Consider the following 12,240-nt stretch of genomic DNA (forward strand, 5'->3'; position numbering starts at 1 on the left):
CTACAGGGCACTCAAGCCTGGGGACCTGCTCGCTGCCCAAGGGGACATTCTGGGCAGTCTAACTGGGCACAGATAGGGCACTCTTGGGAGCACCTCCAGACTTTGACTTTATAGGCACGCTGGTGGGACCTGTGGGCCCCCTCAGGTTTCTGCTCATGGCCCCTTGTCCCCACCGAGCCTCTTTCTGTCAACAAAATGCACACACCCCGGGCCCTTTCTCTTAGCAGGATCTTTCATGTTGCACGTGTTGAAACATCTCTACAAGCTAACCAAGGGTCTGTGACTCAGCATTCCTGCTCCCACACTGGTTTGCAGGGATGCCAACGGACATTGGAAATCCCAGGAGAGGCCAGCAGGTGGCCAGGCCCCATGGCCCCCAAGTCCCGGCTCTGCAGCCCTCCAGCCTTCTTCTCTCATCCTTCGACCTGCCCGGGGCCATTGGCGTGTTTGATGGCTGTCACTTCTCAAGTTGCTCAGCTCCTTGAGTCAGCTGCTACCAGTGCCCAGCTTGTCTTAATCAGCTACTGGGGGGCTTTGTGGGCCCCACCCGCCACACCCCATGTATCCCCAGGATAGGGTAGTGGGAGGTGAGATGTACCCCAGGAGGTTGGGTGACGCAGCCAGGGAACAGAACCCGCATGCTGGGCCTGCAGAGGCGGGATATGGCCAGCCTCTGAGGGCTGTGGCTGGGTGGGGTGCCTTCTCGAGCTGAGTCACCCGCTGGCACCAGGAAGCCTGGCCGCATGACCTCCAAGCTGAGGCAACTCGGACTTGCTGAATATGAGCAAAGTTACTACTGTTTCCTAGAAGCAACGGGGAGTTGATGAGTTTCACCGAGCGTCTCCTTCCTAGAATGGTCACCATCCTGGGGGCACCTCCAGGGTCAGCGGGGACAGGGTTGACTGAAGTCACATGAAGGGTGGGGACATCTCCACCTGCAGACACTGGGTGCTCCCTTTGAGCAGAGGAAATGGTTTGGACCCGTTTTGCGGATGCATTTGTGAGACAACTTGTCTAAGTATCTTAGATCGAGGAAGAGATGAAGCTTACAGGACCCAGGAACTGCTTGCACACTCATATACACAGACACACACACTGTGAGATACACCCAGACACTCACTCACAGGGAACACATCCACACCTCACACCCCTGCACGCTCATAGACACCACCCTCCCAGCCCTGCACACACCCTTGGCCTGATGGACAGGCTGGAGACAGAGGTCCCCAGGCCGACCTGAGACTCCAGGGCTCAGAACAGAAATGGCAAGAACATGCTGACTTTCTGCCTCGGCCCGTTCAGGGCCGCCATGTGTGCACCCTGGGTCCTGCCCCTGACCTGAGCCTCTACTCTCTCATCCATGAAGCAGGCATCAAGGGCTGACCAGGTTGCTTAAGTGGATCCACCCCTGAAGCATCAAACACGGAGGGCAGAAAACACGGGGATGAGATAGAGGGTTTCCCAGAGCTCTGGCCTCTGCGTTAGTTCACCCAGCCCTCCCAGCACTGCAGCCTGACCGCTCACCCTGAGCGCACACTCCCCAGCCAGCAGGGGAGCCTCAGCAACCAGCTGGGGCTGCAGCGAAGGCTGCAGGGAGTGGGGGTCCCATGGGGATGAAGCCCAGCCCGCTGCCCTTCCAGCGCTCCTGCATCGCCACCTGCTGGCCACAAGGAGCCTCGGTGTGCGCCCGGCACAAGCCCTGGGCATTAGCCCAGGTTCCTGGAGCCCCCCAACAGGTTCAAGACAGTGGGTAGGGGTGTAGGCTGGCAAGGCCAGGGACCTGGCCCCCAATTTCTCAAGTCAGGAAGGGCAGAAGCAAAGCTTTGGCGCCAGGAGCTGGGCTCTGTTCCCAGACTTCCTCTTGGAAATGGGAGAGCGCAGGAGGGCTGGACGCTGAGCCACGGTGACCGTGGCTCCCTGCCCCAGTCCTCTGCAGGCCCCAGAGCTGAGGCATCTCCTTGATAAAGCAGGGTTCAGGTAAGGACATAGGCTCTCATGGAATGGGTCAGCTGATTCCTGGACGCACCCAGAGCTCCAAGGATATGGCCTGATCTCTAGTTCAAGAAGTGACCCTTGGCAGGACACCCCAAGTCAGCGAACAGGCTGCAAAGGGTGCGAAAGAATATTTGGGGGAAACTGCTGCAAGTTTTGTGTGGCTTATGAGTGTGTACCTCTAATTCCACTCGAGATAGTGCATTGCCTTTTCACCAAGCTGCACAATCTCTCTGCCTCTGGGCTTCTGCATTCCCGCTGCCTCTGCTCAGCTGCACAGCTCCTCCACACCCAGGTGACAGCAGCCCCGCCCTACCCCCCCCCCCCACACACACACTGGGGGTGTTCCTGGGTCTTGCTCCTTTGTTATTCAGGAGCCTGGTGTCATTCTTTGTAAAAGCTGACTCTTAACTAAATACAAGAGTGTTAACAGTTCACCTAAAAAAAATACATTAAAGCTTAACTGAACCAGATCTCTAGTCTCCAGGACACTCAGCTACAACTTGGCACTTAGTCAAGTCCATTTCAACTCATTACTTCACCCAACTTGTTTCTCAACCCAGCTCCAGAGAACAGTTTTTTGCCTTACCTGGATTGCCGCTTGGAGTTGAAAAATACCAGATTTCACACCCTGGGGAGGGGCTGAACAGGGGAGGAGAACAGGGATGAAGCCCAGGTGCTCCATCCGTCCAGCAATGTCCAGAGCTGACTCCTGGAGGAGAGCCCACCCCAGGCACAGGCAGGCCAGAGCCAGGTGGGCCGGGTGGACGCCTGTGATGGCTGATGTGGCGGCTCCAAGACACTGCATTTCAGACATGTTAATGAGGGGTTAACCAGACACATGCTTCAGACCGTCACACTCTCCCTAAGTTTCCGGGCCTCAGAAATACATCAGAGGTCAGACAGGGGGAGACCCAGCTTTGCCTCCAAGGTCCAGAAACCCAGGGGAAAACACTTGAGGCCACATCACTGGGAAGGATGTGTGTTGGTGACTTTCTGAGTGACAGGAAGCATGTTTCCTGCATCACCTTTAAAGTCAGGCTGCTGCTGGTGCTGCTGCTAAGTCGTTTCAGTCGTGTCCGACTCTGTGCGACCACATAGACAGCAGCCCACCAGGCTTCCCCGTCCCTGGGATTCTCCAGGCAAGAACACTGGAATGGGTTGCCATTTCCTTCTCCAATGCATGAAAGTGAAAAGTCAAAGTGAAGTTGCTCAGTCGTGTCCGACTCTTTGCGACCCCATGGACTGCAGCCCACCAGGCTCCTCCATCCATGGGATTTTCCAGGCAAGAGTACTTGAGTGGGGTGCCATAGCCTTCTCTGTTAAAGTCAGGCACCTGACTCCAAATGATCCTGGCAAAGGATGCAAAACATGATTTCCCTGTTATGAGATTGAAAGGGAAGAACCAGGAAGAAGGGAGGAGCAGAGGGGAGACAGGCTGTGAACGCTGCCCTCCTGCAGCCCCTCTGAGAACTGGAGTCAGTGGTGCTTCCCAAGGGACCCCAGTGTCACTCCACCAGCCACCCTGCCTGAGATGCTGCTCCTCCTGTCCAAGCAGGCCTCTTGCTCTTCCCATAGTGCCTATTCAACCAGTGCCACTTCTGGGCATCCCCCAGTGCTCCAGTATGGTGCCCTGCTTTGGGGTTCATGCCTTGGGGCTGACCCTCACCTGTGCCACCACTTCTTTGGCTACACAAGGAAATATATACAACTGTGTACACAGCTCTCACTCCCGCCAGGTCCCCCCTAGACACTCACGGCTGCCCTCTCACAACCCTTGTTAAGGACAAATTATTCACTGGACACTTGTTAGAAAGTGCAAGAGAGACTTTATTCAAGACTCTGTCAAATGTGGGAAGAAACTGACTTCAACTCCCAGTATAACAGAGACAGAGTGAAGAGTTATAGCCCAAGGCCAGGTGAAGATGCAAATGCAAATTTACTAAGAGGAACTTGGTTAGCTTCAAGGGTGGGGGATTCTTGCCTGGGACGGGACTCAGCAGGCCCAGGATGAGGCCTGGAGGAGAAGAGGAGCCAGGGAACCAGGCCTGAGTTTGCTCTGCCCACCCCCAATGTCCCTGTCCCCTCAAGTGGAGGTTGGGGTCTAGAAACAGTTTCAGTTCAGTTCAGTCCAGTTGCTCAGTCATGTCCGACTCTTTGAGAACCCATGAACTGCAGCACGCCAGGCCTCCCTGTCCATCACCAACTCCCGGAGTTTACCCAAACTCATGTCCATTGAGTCGGTGATGCCATCCAACCATCTCATCCTCTGTCATCCCCTTCTCCTCCTGCCCCCAATCCCTCCCAGCATCAGAGTCTTTTCCAATGAGTCAACTCTTTGCATGAGGTGGCCAAAGTACTGGAGTTTCAGCTTTAGCATCAGTCCTTCCAATGAACACCCAGGACTGATCTCCTTTAGGATGGACTAGTTGGATCTCCTTGCAGTCCAAGGGACTCTCAAGAGTCTTCTCCAACACCACAGTTCAAAAGCATCAATTCTTTGCTGCTCAACTTTCTTTATAGGAACCCTCCAAGGAGAGGACCCACTGTGGTCGACAGATCCAAAGCTGGAGACCGATGCCACATCTAATGTGCCAAGACTCAGAAGGTGAGTCTCCTCCCAAGTGTGTCGCTTTGCACTTCAGGCTCTGGTTTTCTTTCCCTCCGTCCCAGGCCCGCCTTTCTCTCTCTGCCTCTCACTAGCCTCTGCTCCGACGTTCTGGGCAGTTGTGAGCTGCTGTCTTCCCGCCCCCTCTCCACTGCCACGTTCCCTGTCCGCCTCCCTTTCCACGCCTCCACAGAATTTCTAACCCTGAGCCCCACGCCCCGCCCGGACCAACCACAGCCCAAAACAGATCTGCTGATCAGGCTGTGTACATCATACAATGTGCTTCTGTGCTGTGGGCCTGCTTCTAAAGGTGACAAGTACAACGCTTTATCTCTTCTTTCTTGAAATAAAAATCCAAATGACAAAATTAATTGCCCTTCATGGACTGTGCCCTGCTGGAATCTCTCTACCTGTGGCCCCTAGAGGAAGGGTTTCTTGGAGGAAGCTGAGCCCCTGCAGACAGAGGCTCTCAAATAATAGGCAGGGGGATAGTTTCCTGGAGGTCACACCTGAAACTTCCACATCCCAGAGGGTGGCCCAGGAACCTCCCCTCCTCAAAGCCCAGTAGCCAAGCAGAAACCGACGTTCCCCCCAACTCCCCCCCAACCAGGCCAGTTTTTCCTGCTTGTCCTGTTTGGGGACTCCAGCCAGAAACCCAATAAGCAGAGGGGAGGGGGCGAGGAGGGGAGGCAAACAAGAGATCCCAGACTGTGCATGGTGCTGGGAGAAGGTGGGGGCAGGGCACATAAGAGCCTGATGGCGCAGCATTAAGCCCCTGAACACTTGCTCACCTGGTCTCAGGACCTTGCTCACGGCACCTCTTCAGGGTCCTGTGCAGGAGGTACCTACCCCCACCTTTGGAAGCTGGGTGCCCCTGGGCTCACCTCCTTGGGTGGTCTCTTCCCCTATACTTCTCCCCCATATCTCCCCACAGCTCCTCTTCTCCCCAGCTCCAGCTGCTTCCTCTGTTGAAGACTCTGAGGTCACCTCTCTCATGTCACATCCAAAGAAGAGCCCTCCATTCAATCCTGAAACCTCAGGCTTCCTGTTCAGTAAGAGGCCATGTTATTCTAAATGCTCAGGCCAAATCGCAGTGTCAACTCCTCTTGGCTCTTTCTCACAAATCCCACATCCTTCCTTGATTTCTTCCTGCTCTTAGTTTACAATGTATTCCAAACCCAGCACTCCCCTCACACACTCCCATCACTGCCAAAGAATTGATGCTTTCAAACTGTGATGCTGGAGAAGACTCTTGAGAGTCCCTTGGACTGTAAGGAGATCAAACCAGTCAATCCCAAAGGAAATCAACCCTGAATATTCATTGGAAGGACTGATGCTGAAGCTGAAGCTCCAATCCTTTGGCCACCTGATGTGAAGAACTGATTCATTAGAAAAGACCCTGATGCTGGGAAAGATTGAGGGCAAGAGGAGAAGGGGATGACAGAGGATGAGATGGTTGGATGGCATCACCGACTCAATGGACATGAATTTGAGCAAACTCCAGGAGATGGTGAAGGACAGGGAAGCCTGGCGTGCTCCTTCATAGGGTTGCAAAGAGTCGCATACAACTTAAGCGACTGAATAGCAACATCACACAGCACCACCACCCTGCCTCCCGCTGGTCTAAACTACCTCACCAGGGCCTGGATTAAGGTAAACAGTCTCCCAACCTCTCCTGCTGTCTTCCAGGTTATGACATTCTTCTCTCATCTCACTTAGAATGAAATCCAAAGCTTCAGGATACTCATAACCTGGTTGTCCCCTCTATTCTCACTGCTCTGCAGATACTTTGGGCTCTGACTCTCCTCAGACAAGCACCCATGCCTCAGGGCCTTTGCACGTCCCATCAATCTGTTAGAAAGCTCTTCCCACAGGCATGTGCATGGCCCATCCCACTTAATTTACACCAAAGCTCATCTTACTTGTCTATCATCTGCCTCCTTATAAGAACTGAAGCTCCCAGGGCTCATGGAACATCTTTTCCTCTTGTTTTCCCAGGCCCTGGGGTGATGGCCAGCACATTGGAGATGCTCAGTAACATGAGTTATGGATAAATTAGTGAATGGTCAGGGCCACAGTGTGGGGGTGCTCTGGAGCCTGTGTCCTGCCCGGAGGGATGTGTTCTGAGCCCCCACTCAGCCCTTGCCCATGCCCAACTATACAGACCACCTGGCTGCTTTCTCTGACCTTTGTATGAGCAGCCCCACCTGCCTTCTTCACAGACCCTCTTTTCTTCCATTCAAACCCTGCTTCTACCTCCTGGCCAAGCTCACCTGATTGTCCTCCACATCACTGCTGTGTCTGGGGTTGGGGGGAGTCTGGAGCAGCTCTGCCAAGGGGCTAGTGTTAAGACAAGTTCAGAGTAGAATTGCATGAACTGGCACCCTTTTCCAAAGGGGGAGGTCTTCCCTGCTGTACCTGGCTCCTAGACACCTGCTGGGTGATTGAGGGGCGGTATTGACCAGGCAGCAGCAAAGTTCCTCATGGGTCCAGCCTTCACTGGGCTTCACTGGGCTTTCCTGGTAGCTTAGCTGGTAAAGAATCCACCTGCAATGCAGGAGAACCCGGTTCAATTCCTGGATCAGGAAGTTCCCTTGGCGAAGGGATAGGCTACCCACTCCAGTACTTCCCTGATGGCTCAGAAGGTAAAGAATCCACCTGCAATGCGGGAGACCTAGGTTCAATCCCTGGGTTGGGAAGATACCCTGGAGGTGGGCATGGCAACCCACTCCAGTATTCCTGCCTGGAAAAATCCCCGTGGACACAGGAGCCTGGTGGGCTACAGTCCATGGGGTCTCAAAGAGTCGGACACGACTGAGTGACTAAGCACAAGCACAGCACTGATGGAAACGGGCCTCCCGCCATGGGACTGACTGCCTCAGGTGTTCTGTGCGCCCCCTGCCCACTCCTTGCCCCGGTGACTTGCTGTGTTCATCAAGCCGAAAGCAGCGGCCCCATGCACAAAGAGGTATGAGTCCTGGCTGGCAAATGCCAAGAGGGTGCTTCTGCCAGCCTGTGCCTGAGAGTGATGAGTCCTGCAGCTCCGAGGACACTGTGCGCTACTTAGGCCACTGACACCGGCTGTGGTGCTTCTGCACAAACGGCATGTTGTGAACACCTCATTACTGTCCAATGGGTTCTCACCCCTCACCGCACCCCAAGAGTTCAAGTTCCTGGAGCCTGTTGGCGAGTTCGTGTTTTTCCTCCTGTGCCGGCCGTACTTCCGGGAGGAATACTGTGTGGCCCTCGGGGAAGGGGGTTACAATGAAGGGAAAGGAATTTGTGTTTTTATAGCCAGTCATCCACCTTGCAACAGGTCCTGTGTGTGTTAATGATCTTGCCTGTCAGGGACCTTGATCCCCCAGAGCCCTAAGGCACTAAGTAACTCACACAGAATTCCATGCACGGCTGCTGACCACACCCCAGTGGTCGGGTGCCTCTGTTAAACCCACTTCTAATTCCAGGCTCGGGGCATTTTGCTAAAGCCAGGTGTTGGAGTCCAAAGCCTTTCCTGATGAAGCTCATTGCAAGAGAAACAGACAACACAAACCAATAAACCGCAAAACAGCCAGACACAGCTAAGATCTGTAGCACAGAAAGAACGCAGGGGGCTTCCCCAGCCTTTGAGTGAGTCTGAGCTGGGGTTTGCTCTTTCCTCTGCTGCCACCCAGCGCCCCCAAAGAGAGGCTGACCAGAAACCACACCAGTTTCCTTTAGCCTCAGCTCAGCAATTTTGGGGAGGGCAAGTAACCCTTTGAGAATCTTCTTAAATGTGGGGAAATCACACAGGAAAATGCACATGCCCAAGTTTTTGAAAACACTTGTAGGGGTATGCCAAGGATGCTAGATAAAGAACTCCCTTTTCAGAATTTAAATTTGAAATCAGGAGTGCTGTTTGTACTCTATGGCCATCAAATCCTTGATTTCCTGAGGTCCAGGTGTGAAGAGCAAAACATTGCAACTGAAGGCACCTGGAATCAGGATGTGTTCAGAGGGTTACAAAGCAGCCTGGACTGGGACCACAACAGAAATCCAAGAACAGATCCCTGATTCTATAAAAACATACTTGATGTATTGGAGAGACTTGAAATCCACGGGAGAAAGGGCAGATGACTTTACAGTGTCGGGATAAGTTTTTGCTAGTTCGGCTTTAATTGAAGAAAGTAGGGAAAACCACTAGACCATTCAGGTATGACCTAAATCAAATCCCTTATGATTATACAGTGGAAGTGAGAAATAGATTCAAGGGCCTAGATCTGATAGGTAGAGTGCCTGATGAACTATGGAATGAGGTTCGTGACATTGTACAGGAGACAGGGATCAAGACCATCCCCATGGAAAAGAAATGCAAAAAAGCAAAATGGCTGTCTGGGGAGGCCTTACAAATAGCTGTGAAAGGAAGAGAAGCAAAAAGCAAAGGAGAAAAGGAAAGATATAAACATCTGAATGCAGAGTTCCAAAGAATAGCAAGAAGAGATAAGAAAGCCTTCCTCAGCGATCAATGCAAAGAAATAGAGGAAAACAACAGAATGGGAAAGACTAGAGATCTCTTCAAGAAAATTAGAGATACCAAAGGAACATTTCATGCAAAGATGGGCTCAATAAAGGACAGAAATTGTATGGACCTAACAGAAGCAGAAGGTATTAAGAAGAGATGACAAGAATACACAGAAGAACTGTACAAAAAAGATCTTCATGACCCAGATAATCACGATGATATGATCACTCATCTAGAGCCAGACATCTTGGAATGTGAAGTCAAGTGGGCCTTAGAAAGCATCACTACGAACAAAGCTAGTGGAGGTGATGGAATTCCAATTGAGCTCTTTCAAATCCTGAAAGATGATGCTGTGAAAGTGCTGCACTCAATATGCCAGCAAATTTGGATAACTCAGCAGTGGCCACAGGACTGGAAAAGGTCAGTTTTCATTCCAATCCCAAAGAAAGGCAATGCCAAAGAATGCTCAAACTACCGCACAATTGCACTCATCTCACATGCTAGTAAAGTAATGCTTAAAATTCTCCAAGCCAGGCCTCAGCAATATGTGAACCGTGAACTTCCTGATGTTCAAGCTGGTTTTAGAAAAGGCAGAGGAACCAGAGATCAAATTGCCAACATCCGCTGGATCATGGAAAAAGCAAGAGAGTTCCAGAAAAACATATATTTCTGCTTTATTGACTATGCCAAAGCCTTTGACTGCGTGGATCACAATAAACTGTGGAAAATTCCGAAAGAGATGGGAATACCAGACCACCTGACCTGCCTCTTGAGAAATCTGTATGCAGGTCAGGAAGCAACAGTTAGAACTGGACATGGAACAACAGACTGGTTCCAAATAGGAAAAGGAGTACGTCAAAGCTGTATATTGTCACCCTGCTTATTTAACTTATATGCAGAGTACATCATGAGAAATGCTGGACTGGAAGAAACACAAGCTGGAATCAAGATTGCCGGGAGAAATATCAATAACCTCAGATATGCAGATGACACCACCCTTAGGGCAAAAAGTGAAGAGGAACTCAAAAGCCTCTTGATGAAAGTGAAAGTGGAGAGTGAAAAAGTTGGCTTAAAGCTCAACATTCAGAAAACGAAGATTATGACATCCGGTCCCATCAGTTCGTGGGAAATAGATGGGGAAACAGTGGAAACAGTGTCAGACTTTATTTTTCTGGGCTCCAAAATCACTGCAGATGGTGACTGCAGCCATGAAATTAAAAGATGCTTACTCCCTGGAAGGAAAGTTATGTCCAACCTAGACAGCATATTCAAAAGCAGAGACATTACTTTGCCAACAAAGGTCCATCTAGTTAAGGCTATGGTTTTTCCTGTGGTCATGTATGGATGTGAGAGTTGGACTGTGAAGAAAGCTGAGTGCCGAAGAATTGATGCTTTTGAACTGTGGTGTTGGAGAAGACTCTTGAGAGTCCCTTGGACTGCAAGGAGATCCAACCAGTCCATTCTGAAGGAGATCAGCCCTGGGATTTCTTTGGAAGGAATGATGCTGAAGCTGAAACTCCAGTACTTTGGCCACCTCATGCGAAGAGTTGACTCACTGGAAAAGACTCTGATGCTGGGAGGGATTGGGGGCAGGAGGAGAAGGGGACGCCAGAGGAAGAGATGGCTGGATGGCATCACTGACTCGATGGACGTGAGTCTGGGTAAACTCCGGGAGTTGGTGATGGACAGGGAGGCCTGGCCTGCTGCGATTTATGGGGTCGCGGAGTCGGACACGACTGAGCGACTGAACTGAATTGAGTTCGGCTTTTCCTCCTTAACAAACTAACCCAAATCTTAGTGGCTTAACGCAGTCATTTATTTGCTCACGATTCTGTGGGTAGACAATTGGGGCTTGCTCAACAGGACAGTGATTTTGCTGACTTCTTCTGAGCTCACCTGAGCATCTTAACAATTGGCACGTTCCCTTTTTCTCATCAGTAAAGTGCCAGGATTGACTGACTGCACTACACTCTCCCGTTTTTTTCATCTTGCTAGTGTCACTCATGGCATACCATATTCTGTATCTTATACCAGTTTTGCTGTTTGTGAAGTTGTTTGTGATCAGCTTTGAAGCATCACCTGATTCTATGCCCTATGCCTAACTTTGTGAGTAGATGTAATGCTTGCCATATGACCTTTCTATAAATTGCAAAGTATGTATTTTAAAAACTTTTTATGACACAGCAGTAATTCTAATTCATGGCAGAAAATTTGGGAAATATGGAAAAACATAAGATAAAAAATATGCAGATGACACAACCCTTATGGCAGAAAGCGAAGAGGAACTAAAAAGCCTCTTGATGAAAGTGAGAGAATGAAAAAGAATGAAAAAGTTGGCTTAAAGTTCAACATTCAGAAAACTAAGATCATGGCATCTGGTCCCATCACTTCATGGGAAATAGATGGGGAAACAGTGGAAACAGTGTCAGACTTCATTTTGGGGGGCTCCAAAATCACTGCAGATGGTGGTTGCAGCCATGAAATTAAAAGATGCTTACTCCTTGGAAGGGAAGTTATGACCAACCTAGATAGCATATTCAAAAGCAGAGACATTACTTTGCCAACAAAGGTCCATTTAGTCACGACTATGGTTTTTCCAGTGGTCATGTATGGATGTGAGAGTTGGACTGTGAAGAAAGCTGAGTGCCGAAGAATTGATGCTTTTGAACTGTGGTGTTGGAGAAGACTCTTGAGAGTCCCTTGGACTGCAAGGAGACCCAACCAGCCCATCCTAAAGGAGATCAGTTCTGGGTGTTCACTGGAAGGACTGATGCTGAAGCTGAAACTCCAATACTTTGGCCACCTCATGTGAAGAGTCGACTCATTGGAAAAGACCCTGATGCTGGGAGGGATTGGGGGCAGGAGGAGAAGGGGACGACAGAGGATGAGATGGCTGGATGGCATCACTGACTCGATGGACATGAGTTTGGGTAAACTCCAGGAGTTGGTGATGGACAGGGAGGCCTGGTGAGCTGCAATTCATGGGATCACAAAGAGTCGGACACGACTGAGCGACTGAACTGAACTGAAGATAAAAAACATTTTTAAGCCCATAATCCCTGCAGCCCAAAATAGTATTTCTTCCTGGTATTTTTTTCTATATGTACTTTTTCTGCATTTTTCAAAATTTGCACAATGAACA

Source organism: Bos grunniens, chromosome 19 (genome assembly GCF_055505025.1).
Source record: "Bos grunniens cultivar Pamir isolate PY7600 chromosome 19, Bosgru_T2T1.0, whole genome shotgun sequence".
NCBI classification, from domain to species: domain Eukaryota; kingdom Metazoa; phylum Chordata; class Mammalia; order Artiodactyla; family Bovidae; genus Bos; species Bos grunniens.